Source organism: Tachyglossus aculeatus, chromosome 4, assembly GCF_015852505.1.
Source record: "Tachyglossus aculeatus isolate mTacAcu1 chromosome 4, mTacAcu1.pri, whole genome shotgun sequence".
NCBI classification, from domain to species: domain Eukaryota; kingdom Metazoa; phylum Chordata; class Mammalia; order Monotremata; family Tachyglossidae; genus Tachyglossus; species Tachyglossus aculeatus.
The window spans coordinates 10,537,413-10,552,546 of record NC_052069.1 but is presented as its reverse complement, the minus strand read 5'-3'; the positions used below and the strand labels follow the sequence as shown (position 1 = coordinate 10,552,546).

At 44.3% G+C, this 15,134-nt stretch overlaps 1 protein-coding gene across 1 annotated transcript in view; it reads left to right on the top strand.

Annotated features, from left to right (window-relative positions):
- The window catches only part of STK32B (serine/threonine kinase 32B), a 417,658-nt gene that overhangs the window by 177,360 nt on the left and 225,164 nt on the right, over positions 1-15,134 (top strand). The gene's annotated exons all lie outside the window — the stretch shown is intronic.

Here is a 15,134-nt window from a genome sequence, read left to right as displayed (position 1 = left end):
CCATTTTGCAGATGAGGTAACTGAGGCACAGAGAAGTGAAGTGACTTGCCCAAAGTCACACAGCTGACAATTGACAGAGGCAAGATTTGAACCCATGACTTCTGACTCCAAAGCCCATGCTCTTTCCACTGAGCCACACTGTTTCTCTACACCTTCTTTCATTCATTCATTCATTCAATTGTATTTATTGAGTGCTTACTGTGTGCAGAGCACTGTACTAAGCGCTTGGGAAGTACAAGTTGGCAACATATAGAGACGGTCCCTACCCAACAACGGGCTCACAGTCTAGAAGGGGGAGACAGACAACAAAACATATTAACAAAATAAAATAGAGTAGTAAATATGTACAAGTAAAATAGAGTAATAAATCTGTACAAACATATATACAGGTGTTGTGGGGAGGGGAAGGAGGTAAGGTGGTGGGGGATAGGGAGGGGGAGAGGAAGGAGAGAGCTCAGTCTGGGAAGGCCTCCTGTAGAAGGTGAGCTCTCAGTAGGGCTTTGAAGGGAGGAAGAGAGCTAGCTTGGCGGATGTGCAGAGGGAGGGCATTCCAGGCCAGGAGGAGGACATGGGCCGGGGGTCAACTGTGGGACAGGCGAGAATGAGGCACAGTGAGGAGGTTAGCGGCAGAGGAGCGGAGGGTGCGGGCTGGGCTGTAGAAGGAAAGAAGGGAGGTGAGGTAGGAGGGAGCGAGGTGATGGAGGGCCTTGAAGCCGAGAGTGAGGAGTTTTTGCCTGATGCGTAGGTTGACTGGTAGCCACTGGAGATTTTTGAGGAGGGGAGTAACATGCCCAGAGTATTTCTGCACAAAGATGATCCAGGCAGCGGCGTGAAGTATAGACTGAAGTCGGGAGAGACAGGAGGTTGGGAGATCAGAGAGGAGGCTGATGCAGTAATCCAGTCGGGATAGGATGAGAAAATGATACCCAAATCTACAACTCCCCTGATCTCTCCCCTTCTCTCTAGGCTTGCATCTCCTCCTGCCTCCTCCTGCTCGCATCTCTACTTGTATGTTCTCCTGTGACCTCAAACTTAACATATCCAAAACAGAGTTCCTTATCTTCCCACCCAAACCCTGTCCTCTTCCAAACTTTCCCATCACTGTAGATGGCACCACCATCCTTCCTGTCTCATAGGCTCATAATGTTGGCGTTATCCTTGATTCTGCGCTCTCATTCAACCCACATAACCTATCCGTCACCAAATCCTGTCCGTCTTACTTTCACAGCATCGCTAAAATCTGCCCTTTCCTCTCCATCCAAACTGCTACGCTATTAATACTATCATTCATCCTATCCCGCCTAGATTACAGCATCAGCCTCCTTTCTGACCTCCCAACTTCCTGCCTCTCCCCAAACCAGTCCATACTTCACTTCGCTGCCCAGATTGTCTTTCTACAGAAATGTTCAGGACATGTCACCTCCCCCTCCTCAATTATCTCCAGTGGTTTTCTATCTACTTCTGCATCAAACAACAACTCCTCACCACTGGCTTTAAAGTTCTCCATAAACTTGCCCCCTCCTACCTCACCTCGCTTCTCTCCTTCTACATTCCAGCCCGCATACTCCTCTTCTCTGATGCCGCTAACCTCCTCACTTGGCCTCCATCTTGCCTGTCTTGCCGCTGACCCCGGGCCCACGTCCTACCTCTGGCCTGGAACGCCCTCCCTCCTCAAATCCACCAGACAATGACTCTCCCCCAATTCAAAGCCTTATTGAAGGTCCATCTCCTCCAAGAGGCCTCCCCTGACTAAGCCCCAATTTTCTTCATCTCCCACTCCCTTCTGTGTCTCCCTGCTCTTGCCCCCTCTGCCCGTCCTACAGCACTTATGTATATATCTGTAATTTTATTTATTTATATTGCTGTCTGTTTATAATGATGTCTGTCTTCCCCCCTCTAGACTGTGAACTTTCTGAGGGCAGAGATTTCCTCTCTTTATTGCTGTACTGTACTTTCCCAAGTGCTTAGTACAGTGCTCTGCACACAGTAAACGTTCAATAAAAATGATTGAATGAATGAATACTAAGCATATGGGCTAGTACAATATAACAGATTCGGTAGACATGTTCCCTGCCCACAACATGCTTACAGTCTAGAGGAGGAGACAGACATTAAGAAAAGTAAATAAATTGTGGATACGTACATAAATGCAGTGAGGCTGAGGGAGGGATGACTAAAGGGAGCACTTCCAAGTACAAAGGTGACACAGAAGGGAGTAGGAGAAAAGGAAATAAGGGCTTAGTCTGGGAAGGCCTCTTGGAGGAGATGTACATATGGCTGTGTAAGTGGTTCTGTCAGATATGAAGAGGGAGGATATTCCAGGCCAGAGGCAGGATGCAGGTGAGAGGTCGGCCATGAGATAGATGAGATGGAGGTACAGGGAATAGGTTGGCCTTAGAGGAGCAAAGCGTTCAGTCTGGGTTGTAGTAGGAGAGTAGGGAGAAGATGAAGAAGAGGCCCCATCCTTAAACTCTGCCTCCCTTCAGAGCCCTACTAAAAATGTCATCTGCTCCAGAAAGCCTTCCATGACTAATCTCTCAACTCCCCACCCAAATTTCCCTCTCTACTGCATCATCTATGCATTGAAGTCTGTACCCACAAAGCCCTTAGGTTCTTACCTCAGCCTGCTCTCTCCACACACTTGTGAATGTATTTTTATACTTAGTTGCTTTGTGTCTCTTCAATCCCAAGTGGTTAGAACAGTGCTTTGCTCACAGTAAGAGCTCTCTAAATTGAATGATAATCATTCATTCTGCATGATTAAAGTGGTTAGGTAAAATAGACTTTTTTATGGTATTTGTTAAATGTTTACTATGTGCCAGGGACTGTACTAAACCCTGAGATAGATACATGCTGTGTGACCTTAGGCAAGTCACTTCACTTCTCTGGACCTCAGTTACCTCATCTGTAAAATGAGCCCCACATGGGACTGGGAATGTGCCCAACCCGATTTCCTTGTATCCACCCCAGCGCTTAGTACAGTGCCTGGCACAAAGTAAGCACTTGACAAATACCACAATTATTATTATTATTATTATACGTGATAATCAGGTTGGACACAACTGTTGTCCCACATGGGGCTCACAGTCTTAATCCCCATTTGTCCTCACCCACTGTCTTCACTTCCTCTCCTCTAATTCTCTCCTTGACCCCCTCCAATCTGGCTTCCTCCCCCTTCACTCCACAGATGGCACCCTCTCAAAGGTCATGAATGATCTCCTTCTTGCCAAATCCGGGGGCCTCGACTCCATCCTATTCCTCCCGGACCTGCCAGTTGCCTTCAACACTGTGGCCCACCCCTTCTCCTGGAAACGTAAACCAAATTCGACTTCACTGCCACCGTCCTCTCCTGCTTCCTATCCTTCTAGCTGCTCTTCTTCAGTCTTTTTCATAGGCTATGTTTCACCACTCCTCAAAAACCTCGAGTTTTGTGTTGTTGTCTGTCTCCCCCTTCTAGACTGTGAGCCCGTTGTTGGGTAAGGACCGTCTCTATATGCTGCCGATTTGAACTTCCCAAGTGTTTAGTACAGTGATCTGCACACAGTAAGCACTTAATAAGTATGATTGAATGAATGAATGAATCAACCTCTACATCAAAAAGAAATTCTTTACCATTGGCTTTAAAACGCTCAATCACTCTCTTACCTTACCTCACTGATTTCCTACTACAATCCAGCCTGCACACTTCACTCCTCTGAAGCCAAACTACTATCTTTCATTCAGTCATATTTATTGAGCGCTTACTGTGTGCAAAGCCTCTGGCCTGGGAGACCTTCCCTTCCCTCTTCACATCTGACAGATGATCACTCTTTCTACCTTCAAAGCCTTGTTAAAAGCACATTATAAAAGGGGCCTTCCCTTGCTAAGCCCTCATTTCCTCTTCTCCCACTCTCTTCTGCACTGCTCTCGCACGTGGATTTTGCACCCCTTATTCACCGATCCCTCAGCCCCAAAACCCTTAGGTACAAAGCCATAATTAATTAATTTATAATAATGTCGGTCACCCCCTCTAGACTGCAAGCTCATTTTGGACAGGGAATAATAATAATAATAATGATGGCATTTGTTAAGCGCTTACTATGTGCAAAGCACTGTTTTAAGTGTTGGGGCGGTTACAAGGTGATCACATTATCCCACAGGGGGCTCACAGTCTTCATCCCCATTTTACAGATGAGGGAACTGAGGCACAGAGAAGTGAAGTGACTTGCCCAAAGTCACACAGCTGACAGTTGGCAGAGCCAGGATTTGAACCCATGACCTCTGACTCCAAAGCCTGGGCTTTTTCCACTGAGCCACGCTGCTTCTCTTCTGGAAGCTGTCTACCAACTCTGTTATTATTGTACTCTCCCAACCACTGAGAAGCAGCGTGGCTCAGTGGAAAGAGCCCTGGCTTTGGAGTCAGAGGTCATGGGTTCAAATCCTGGCTCTGCCAATTGTCAGCTGTGTGACTTTGGGCTAGTCACTTAACTTCTCTGGGCCTCAGTGACCTCATCTGTAAGATGGGGATTAAGACTGTGAGCCCCCCGTGGGACAACCTGATCACCTTGTAACCTCCCCAGCTCTTAGAACAATGCTTTGCACATAGTAAGCACTTAATAAATGCCATCATTATTATTACCATTATTATTACTTAGTACAGTGTTCTGCAAATGATAAGTGCTTAATAAATATGATTGATTGAGTTTTCAGATGAGGTAACTGAGGCACAGATAAGCCATGTGAATTGCCCAAGGTCACAACAATAGACAAGTTTTGGAGATTAGAAACCAGGTCCTTTGGCTCCCAGACCGATGCTGTTTCTACTAGGCAAAACTGCCTCCCAAATTTAATTGTGACCAAAAGTCCTGGTAAGAAATAGACTGAGTAGTATGTTTCCTTATCAATCAATCAATCAATCAATCGTATTTATTGAGCACTTACTATGTGCAGAGCACTGTACTAAGCGCTTGGGAAGTACAAATTGGCAACACATAGAGACAGTCCCTACCCAACAGTGGGCTCACAGGCTAAAAGGGGGAGACAGAGAACAGAACCAAACATACCAACAAAATAAAATAAATAGGATAGAAGTGTACAAGCAAAATAAATAAATAAATAGAGTAATAAATATGTACAACCATATATACATATATACAGGTGCTGTGGGGAAGGGAAGGAGGTAAGATGGGGGGATGGAGAGGGGGACGAGGGAGAGAGGAAGGAAGGGGCTCAGTCTGGGAAGGCCTCCTGGAGGAGGTGAGCTCTCAGCAGGGCCTTGAAGGGAGGAAGAGAGCTAGCTTGGCGGATGGGCAGAGGGAGGGCATTCCAGGCCCGGGGGATGACGTGGGCCGGGGGTCGACGGCGGGACAGGCGAGAACGAGGTACAGTGAGGAGATTAGCGGTGGAGGAGCGGAGGTTGCGGGCTGGGCAGTAGAAGGAGAGAAGGGAGGTGAGGTAGGAGGGGGCGAGGGGATGGACAGCCTTGAAGCCCAGGTTGAGGAGTTTCTGCCTGATGCACTATCATTGTATTTTCCCAGGGGCTTAGTACAATACTCTGTACCCACTAAGCGCTCAACAAATACCAATGATTGATCTTTCCTCCTGTAAGCCAACTTGAAGGGATGCGGGGATTGTGGAGATGGCAAACTAGTCTAAGGCTTTCTGGTAGATATAGCACATCTCCCAGGGCACTAGAATCTCACTGAACACTTTATGCCTTCAATTATGATATTTGGCAGTTTCACAAGTGCTTTGCCTTGGTAATGTAAACAGCAGAATCCTGCAGGGACTTCAGGAACTCAGAAATTCCATACTCCAGTAGCAATTAAATTAAATGGTTTCCATCACATTGTCTCATCCTTAACCCTAAACTTGAACAGGCTTTTCTGTGCTTTGATTTAAGAGGATTTATTTTTCTGCTAGTACCAAATTTGTGGGATCAAAGTGTACCTGACTCTTCGGTCTTCTACCATTCATTAATGACGTGTATATAGCTATAATTCTAGTTATTCTGATGGTATTGACACATGTCTACTTGTTTTGTTTTGTTGTCTGTCTCCCCCTTTTAGACTGTGAGCCCGTTGTTGGGTAGGGACCATCTCTATATGTTCCCTATTTGTACTTCCCAAGTGCTTCGTACAGTGCTCTGCACACAGTAAGTGCTCAATAAATATGACTAAATGAATCTAGACTGAGGTCATCCTAATCGCTTATCCCCACCATAAACTAAGAACACATATATGTGCGTGTGCGCGCGCACACACACACACACACACACACACATTCAAAGGAGGAGGCAGCATGGCCTAGTAGATAGAGCATGGGGCTGAGAGTCAGAAGGACCTGAGTTCTAATCCTGGCTCTGCCACTTGTTGCTTTGTGACCCTGGGCAAGTCACTTCACTTCTCTGTGCCTCAGTTACCACATCTGGTAAATGGGGATTTAGACAGTGAATGTTATGAGGGATAGGGACTCTGTCCAACCTAACTTGTATCTACCCCAGCCCTAAGTACAGACCTTGGCACATTGTAAGTGTTTAGCAAATACAATGAAAAAAGAATGTTTTCCCTGGAAAATTATGATTTTTTTTAAAGGATAGACTACTTTAGCAATCACTCAATGAATACCCTTGATTGATTGAAACTCTCTATTTCTTCCAACTTGCATTTCTACTACTAACTCCCCATTCCATACTGTACACAGCACCCCTTCATAAGGAAATGAGCTAACTATACTTATCAGCAACTTAGCTGATCTCATTTTCTCGAATATTCAGATGAGTTAGGTCATGAAAGACTGGGGATTTGAGACCATCTGTCTATTATGATGCCAATATTTCTAATTCGGAATGGTAATGAAAGTCCAGCTGCTATCCCTGAGTAAAGTCAGTGCTCACGATTCAGAAATTAGCCCAATCCCTGTTGAAAAAGTTTGGCTTGATTAACTAGTAAGCACTCCAATACCACTGACTGATTGATTGATCTACTCCACCACTTAGAACAGTGCTTGGCACATAATAAGTGCTAAACAAATACCACATTTATCATTATTATTATTGCTATTAAAATTAAAAAGTGAGGCAAAGATCTACTGAAAGCCATTTGGGGATTAACATTTGACCACGTTGTTTCAGGGGAGAACAGAGCTGCCTAAAAGTGTTTAATCCTTGGAGGCTGACTGCTGATGGAGAAATGAAGGATTGTGGGAGAATCTTCTGCCCTTCCACTTCTGGCTCTCTCACCTAACTACACGCACCTGTGCACACAAATGCTGTACTTTTCCCACTGGCTCTATTCAGGCTTTGAACAGAAATCGATCAATAAATCCATATTGCTTATTGAGCTCCTAGTGAGTGTGGCACACTGTGCTAGATAATAATAATAATAACGATGACATTTATTAAGTGCTTACTATGTGCAAAGCACTGTACTAACTGGGGAGGTTACAAGGTGATCAGGTTGTCCCATTGGGGGGCTCAAAGTCTGAATCCCAATTTTATAGATGCAGTAACTGAGGCCCAGAGAAGTGAAGTAACTTGCCGAAAGTCACACAGCTGACAATTGGTGGAGCTGGGATTTGAACCCATGACCTCTGATTCCAAAGCCCAAGTTCTTTCCACTGCACCATGCTGCTTCTCAGAGAGTCCAAGAAAGCAAGACTTTATGTTCTCTTCCCACTTCAGTCTACACTTCACTCTGCTGCCTAGATTAACGTCAAAGAGTATGATCGTGTGACCTAGGACAAATCACTTAACTTCACTATATCTCAGTTTTCGCATTTGTAAAATGGGGATTAAATACCTGCTCCCTTCTTACTTAGACTGTAAGCTCCATGTGGGTCAGGGACTGTATCCGGTCTACCTTTTCTCTACTTGACACCTGTTAAGCATTCAACCAATACCAATATAGAATAAATGGTGAAGGTTGCAGGGTTGGAATAAGCAGCCTCCTCAGGTTGGCTTTTTGGGAAGCAAACTTCTATTTGTTCCCAATCGGGCTAACTTCCATATCCGAATTTTGGCTTATATCTTATGGAACAATATCTTGTTACTTGTCAAAAACTTTTTTGTTGTTTCAACAAAGCATTTTTTTCCATTTGAATGGTAGTGTTCTCTCAAGAACAACATTCTTCATTTGGCTAAATACAAAAATTCTCATTTGGGGCTTTTAAGATCAATAAAACATCATATCCAAATGTTCAGAACAATTGACTGAGCAATCAGCTGTGTTTACTGAGTGCTTTTTGAGAACAGAGCACTGTTCTAAGCACTGGGAGAATGCAATAATAGATTATGAGTAATATTCATTGTTGCATATTTTACTCCTCCATTCTAAGGAAGGAACACCTTTTTTATCATTTTGCTTAGTTTCTGGCAAACAAAAATGAATTTATGCTCAATAAAAATGAATTTATGTGGTAATACTAGGAAGAGCACTTATGAAGCACTTACCATGTACTGTGAACAATGGGAAAGAGAACACAAGGGGATCACAGTCAAAGGTTAAGAGGTGGTGGTGGAGGTTGGCAAAAATCACACAAAGAAATAGCAAAGAGCAAAACAGCATGTAAAGGATGAAGACAAGAATAAATACCTTAGGAGTGACAGTTTCATGATTGTCAACAGCTGGACAGGACTGTTTGATTACAACAAACCCTGCCACAAGAACGCCCTCCCGACAATCTAAAATCTCAGGAGGCCTCGGGGTGACTCCCTTTGGTCTCCAACCTGCTGGTAGGGGAAAGAGAAACTTAGGGCCCGATGTCTTCTTTTTAATTAATGGTATTTGTTAAGCGCTTACTATGTGCCTGGCATGGTACTACTACTAATAACAAAAATTGTATTTGTTAAGTGCTGAGGTAGATGCAAGCTAGTCAGGATGGACACAGCCTATATCCCATATGGGCCTCATAGTCTTAATCCCCATTTTTCAAATGAGGTAACTGAGGCCCAGAGAAGTGAGATGACATCCCAGGATACACAGCTGAGTGGTGGAACTGGGATTAGAACTGTTGTATTAAGCGCTTATTACAGTGCTCTGCACACAGTAAGCACTCAATAAATACGACTGAATGAATGAATTGTACTCTCCCAAGCGTTTAGTTCCATGCTTGGAACACAAACATTCCAAAAATATGATTGATTGATTGATTCCTTAAGAGATTCCAAACTGGGCCCCTTCTCAGACAAGCTTTGCTTAAGTGAACAGGTGTCAACCTGTAGATGGTGGAGGGTGTTTTTTTGTTTGTATGTGTGTTTATGCTATCTGTTAAACATTTTCCATGTGCCAGGCAGTGTCCTAAGCACTGGGGTAGATATAAACTAATCTGGTTGGACACAGTCAGTGTCCTTCATGGGGCTCACAGAATTAATCTCCATTTTACAGATGAGGTAGCTGAGCTGCCGAGAAGTGAAGTGACTTGCCCAAAGTCAAAAAGTAGAGATTTGACATAGCCAGAATTAGAACCCAGGCCCCCTGATTCCCAGGCCTCCACTAGGCCACATTGCTTACTCTCCTCAAGAATCCAAAATTTCCTCTGATCGATTATAACAAAATAGATAATTTGGGTATTTCATTAAGTGCTAAGCAATATGCTGAAAAATGTGGGGAAGATACAAAACAATTAGAACATATGCAGTCCCTCTCCCACCTGGGGCTCACAGTCACAAAGGGAAGGGGAAGCAGGTATTGAATCCCCACTTTTTGGATGAGAAAACTGAGGCACAGAGAAGTCAAGTGACCTGAACACGTTCTCACAACAGAGCAGAGCAGAGCTGCGCTTAGAGCCCATGTCAGTAAGTCAATCATATTTATTGAGCACTTACTGTGTGCAGAACACTGTACTAAGTGCCTGGGGGAATAGAATATAACAATAGAACAGACATATTCCCTGCCCACAGGGAGCTACAGTCTAGAGGGAGAGAAGTCCGCTGACTCCCAAACCTGTTCGCTTTCCACTAGACAATGGTGTAAACAACACTTGGGGACAAAAGGAATTTGGGGTGTTAATGCTTGAAAAGAAGATGAATGCAGTTATCGAGGTCACACTGACGTACAATATACATTTTTGGCAAATTATTCAGAAATTATCCAGATATAGCAAGTTTCTTTGCTGGAGGCATTTGATCATTTTATTTTTACTGTGGAGAAGAGACTGTATTGAGAGTGCGAAGATATTGTTAAATTTCTTGCACCCTCAATCTCTAAATGTAGTTGGTGTGTCAGGGTACATTGGTCACACATCAGTCTTTGCAGGCACACCCAAACACAAACGTAGGAATCATTCAGTTAATCTTAACTCTAACACCTTGCTCACTATCAATCAATAGTATTTATTGATCATTTAACCTATCCAGAGCACCGTTAATACAGGCGAGGTGGAATATAGTGCATTAGAGTTCGTGTACATTACAAATTACATTGTAAATTAGCTGTGTACATTAACTCTGTCCTCAAGGATCTCACAAATTAGCTGCGGAGACACTGTGAGCCAAAGACTGTGTCCGACCTGATTATCTTGTATCGACCCCAGCCCTTACAGCAGTGCTTGGTACAGAGTAAGTTCTGAAGAGGTACCATTATTATTATTTCATTATTGCCATTATTGCAGTAAAATAAATTACAGCCAGGAAGAAGCAATAGAGTTTAAAGATACATACGTAAATAGACTCTCAACTGCAAGCTCAATGTGGGCTGGAAATGACACCGTGTATTGTACTTTTTCAAGCACTTCGTGTATTGCTCTTCACACAGTAAGCAATCAGTAAATACAATTGAATGAATGAATAAATGTTACGGGTGTGTGTGTGTGTGTTTATGTGCATATGGAGATGAGCAATTCATCAGGAAAGGCTTCTGGAGGGAGTGGGATTTCAGAGGGCTTGGAAGCTCGGGAAATACTACTAATAATAATGATGGAATTTGTTAAGCACTTACTATATAACTATATACTGTATCTCATCTAACCCAACTGGATTACTGCATCAGCCTCCTCTCTGATCTCCCATCCTCCTGTCTCTCCCCACTTCAGTCATTTGCCAGAAACTAAGCAAAATGATAAAAAAAATATGTGGCGTTCCTTCCTTAGAATGGAGGAGTAATGGATCCGCTGCCTGGATCATCTTTGTGCAGAAACGCTCTGGGCATGTTGCTTCCCTCCTCAAAAATCTCCAGTGGCTACCAGTCAACCTCCCAGTCTCTCCCAGTGCATCAGGCAAAAACTCCTCACTCTCTGCTTCAAGGCTGTCCATCACCTCGCCCCCTCCTACCTCACCTCCTTTCTTTCCTTCTACAGCTCAGCCCACACCTCCGCTCCTCTGCCACTAACCTCCTCACTGTGCCTCATTCTTGCCTGTCCCACCATCGACCCCCGGCCCACCTCCTCCCCCTAGCTTGGAATGCCCTCCCTCCACACATCCACCAAGCTAGCTCTCTTCCTCCCTTCAAAGACCTACAGAGAGCTCACCTCCTCCAGGAGGCCTTCCAGACTGAACCCCCTCCTTCTTCTTCCCCTTCCCTTCCCCCGCCCTACCTCCTTCCTCTCCCCACAGCACCTGTATGTATGTTTGTACAGATTTTTTACTCTATTTATTTTACTTGTACATTTTTACTATTCTATTTATTTTATTTTGTTAATATGTTTTGTTTTGTTGTCTGTCTCCCCCTTCTAGACTGTGAGCCCATTGTTGACTAGGGACCATCTCTACATGTTGCCAACTTGTACTTCCCAAGAGCTTAGTACAGTGCTCTGCACACAGTAAGCGCTCAATAAATACAATTGAATGAATGAATATAACAATAATAATAATAATTATTATTATGGTATGGTAATAATTATGGTATTATTATAGGTCAATGACTGTTCTAAATGCTGGGGTAGATACAAGGTAATCAGATTGTCCCATGTGGGGCTCACAGTCTTAATCCCCATTGTACAGCTGAGGTAACTGAGGCACAGAGAAGTGAAGTGACTTGCCCAAAGTCACACAGCTGATATGTGGCAGAGCCGGGAGTAAAATCCACGACCTCTGACTCCCAAGCCTGTGCTCTTACCACTAAGCCACACTGCTTCTTCAGTGGTTTGCAGGATTGAAGGAGGAGGGAGTTCCAGGAGTAAGCAAGAGTGTGAGCAGGGGAAAATGGCAAGAAATATGAGAACAAGACTCAGTGAGTAAATAAGGGAGTGGAGGAGAATTGTGCAGGCTGGGTGGTACTGGGTGAAGACAGTGGCGAGACATCTCGGAAAATGGAAATGTATTCATTTTGCATTTCATATGTGCCTATGTGTGTGTGATGCACATGTGTGCAATTCTAAAATCCTTTGAGGATTTCAAATAAGAATTCAAGGAAAGTCAGCTCATAATTATCAACCTCTGGAAGCAAAGAAGTTTGCAGTGAAGAAATGTTGATTAGGTGCTGGGCATATTTTTGACTTGGTTTGTAACGTGAAGCAATCAAATCGGATGGACTCCTGGTGCTTTGATCACTTAATCGAGTGAGTAACTTTGAAATCCATTAAAAGCCCATTCAAGAAATGGGTATCTTAGTAAAATATGAGGTTTAGAGACTCCCTAAAACCCTGATCTTCTTCTTCTTCTTCTTCTGTCCTTTACAAAGCTCCTAATCAACCCATTTATACAGATTCATCAGGGCTTTATTTCCAACCAATTAAGGACAGGAGAGTTAATTAAGCCCTACGTCACTTAGAATAAAATTGGCAGAGATGGAGCAAGACACTAGCTATTCTAATTGTATGTCTTTATTCCCGTTCCTTGGATCTTACCAGCTCCTCTGGTCATTGTAATGGCCAATGCAAAACACTGGGTTCTTGAGCATAATTATCATGATTAATAATAATAATAATAATAATAGTATTTGTTAAGTTCTTACTATGTGCCATTCACTGTTCTAAGTGCTGGGTAGATACAAGTCAACAAGTCAAGTTGGGCACAGTCCCTGTCCCACAAGGGGCTCACACTCTTAATTCCCATTTTACAGATGAGGTGACTGAGGCATAGAGAACTGAAGTGACTTGTCTAAGATCACACAGCAGAAAAGTGGCCAAGCCAGAATTAGAACCCAGGACCTCCTGAATCCCGGACCCGTGCTCTATCCAGTAGGCCAAGCTGACCGTCTTAACTGAGGTCTCATCTCTCCTAGAGGAGAGGCCTGCTGCAGGTTCTGGGAAAGAGCACAGCTCTGGGCATGGGGAAACTGAGGCCTTAGCTCTGGAAGTAGAGAAGCATGGCCTACTGGGAATAGCAGGGCCTGGAAGTAAGCGGACTTGGTTTTAATCCTGATTCCACCACTTGTCTCCCTTGGGACCAAGGGTAAATAAGATCATTTGTCAATCAGCCAGTTAATCATATTCATTGACAATTTACTATGTGCAAAGCACTATACTAAGCACTTGGGAGAGTACAATATAACATGTAACAGACACATTCCCTGCTCACAACAAGCTTAAAGTTCAGAGAAGGAGACAGACATTAATAAAAAAGAATAAATTACAGATATGTACATTAGTGCTGTGGAGCTGGGAGTGGGGATGAATAAACAGAGCAAGTCAGGGTGAAGCAGAAGGGACTGGGAGAAGAGGAAAGAAGGGCTTAGGATTTGCCTCGATTACCTCATCTGTAAAATGGGAATTACGACTGTGAACTCCAGGTGGTACAGGGACTGTGTCCAACCTCTTTTCTACCTGGAAATCAGAAGCACCTGAAGTCAGAGGAACCTGAGTTCTAATCCCACTCCACCACTTTTCTACTGTGTGACCTTGGGGAAGTGACTTAACTTCTCTATGCCTCACTTACCTCATCAGCAAAATGAGGATTAAGACCGTGAGCCCCACGTGTGACAGGGACTGTGTCCAACCTGATTACCTTGTACCTACCTCAGCACTTCCTACCTCAGCACTTAGAACAGTGCTGGGCACTTAGCACTTAACAAATACCGTTTTAAGAAAAGTACGGGAATGCCTGCTGGTTTGTGACAGAAGGACCACTGGTGACATCCTTCAAGGCCTTGCAGGAATACTGAAAAATAATTGGCATAAGTGGGTAGCCCCCTCTTGGGATGGCACCTGGAGGGTTTCCAGTACTCCACCAGTCGCAGCTATTGAAAGGAGAGCCAAGCAGAGGCCTACCCATTCCATTCCTAGCTTGGCCAGTGGCTAGTGAGTGGTGGGCCATCTGCTACAAGTCAAAACTCACCTGTGCTGGGCAGCAGCGGCATGAGAGACAGTCGTCGGTGGAGACCCAAGTTGGGGAGTGGGTGTCAGAGGAGGAGCTTTTGAAAGAGAGGGATAGGCAGAGCAACCAGAGGGATAGGAGGAGAACCAGAATAGGACAGTGTCAGTGAAGCTGAGGTTGAATGTTGGCAGGACGTGCGTGAGAGGTTGGTGGTGAGATTGAGGTACAGTGAGAAGTTTGGCATTAGAGGAGCAAAATGTCTGGGCTGGGTTGTAGTAGCAGAGTAGCCAGGTGAGATAGGAAGAGGTATGTGATAGAGTGCTTTAAAGTCAATCAGATTAAAGCTAATCAGGTTGGACACAGTCCCTATCACACAGGGGTCTTATACTCTTAATTCCCATTTTACAGATGAGGTAACTGAGGAACAGAGAAATGAAATGATTTACCCAAAGACAGACACATCAGACAGTAGACAAGTGGCAGAATCAGAATTAGAACCCAGGTCATTCTGTCTCCCAGGACCTTGCTCTATCCACTGGGCCATAATGCTTTTGTTGATAGTGTGGTGAGCCCACAGCAAAGTGACTGTGATCTTGTGAACAACTACAAGGAAGAGACTTTGTGAAGCCACTGATGAACTCTGTCTGAGATAGGTGTTTTGGTCCTGTAGGGGCAGAGCATAGAGGGAGGCAGGGGCCCTCTATCCAGTAAAGGGCCCAGATCCATCAGTGATTGCCACAGAGAGCCACAGCTGCCACACCTAAGGCAGATTAAAAGGGCTCATTTTGAATTGCAAAGAGGTATAAAGAAGAAAAAAGCAGGCTGAGAGCAGCAGAAGTATCAGGGAAGCAACATTTAATAGTAGCATTAGCACAAAGGGCTCTTTTGACCACAGACTGGTTATTGGACCCTTGGGTGGTGGAGTAAGTGTGTGCATTTGTGTATGTATGTATGTGCTACTCCCTTG